Here is a 910-nt window from a genome sequence, read left to right on the forward strand (position 1 = left end):
CTCATATCAGACTACTATCAGACTTTCTCAGCCCATATTCTCTGAGACCACCCATGGCATTCTCCCACTCATTTCCCTGTGGGTGTTCTTTGGTCACAGGAAAGGAGGGTAGTGGGCCAGCAGGGAATGCAGGTGCCCTCATTTACACATACTTATATACCCTCAGTTACATATAAGAAAAGGCTTATTAAAAGGAAGTAGATTGTGCAAATGTAGGAGCTGGCTAGAAGCATAAGACCATGGGGTGGGCAGTTAGATTGGGAACAGGCTGGAACCCCATGAGCACAGGCCAGAGCTGTCATCTGCAGGTGGAATTTCTTTTCTTTCTTGGAACCTCTGCCCTACTTTAAAGTCTCACACAGGATTCAGTCAGATATGCACAGATTATTCAGGACAGTCTTCCCTATGTAAATTCAACTGATTAGGAGCTTTAATTACATCTGCAAAAATCACTTTACAATCACCTAAATTAGTCTTTGATTGAACAAGTGGGGACTATAGCTTAGCCGAGTTGACACATCAAGAAAGCCATCACAACTTTCCAAATAAACTACTTGTGACCCATTTCCAGTCTCAGGATCAGCTTTGGGAGAATCCAAACTAGCACAAGGCCCTTGGTGACCCAGTGACAATTTGCTCTTGTTATATTTTTCTCCCACTGCACTTATCTTCTTTGTACCCTAACTTTTAGTCATGCATAGATACTCGCCACTTACAGAACAAAATTGCTATCAACTATTTTCCAGGCTTTTCCCCACAGTTTTGAATGTTTTGACCCTGGCACAATTTCTACTTTCTAAAATTCTTGGAAATGACACCAGTGATAGCCCTTTGGGTGTGTGCAAATATTCCAGCATTTTCCAAATTCTGTGCACACTGTAAGATGTAAGTCTTACACCTTCACCCCTTT

Source organism: Hipposideros armiger, unplaced genomic scaffold, assembly GCF_001890085.2.
Source record: "Hipposideros armiger isolate ML-2016 unplaced genomic scaffold, ASM189008v1 scaffold_700, whole genome shotgun sequence".
Lineage (NCBI taxonomy): Eukaryota > Metazoa > Chordata > Mammalia > Chiroptera > Hipposideridae > Hipposideros > Hipposideros armiger.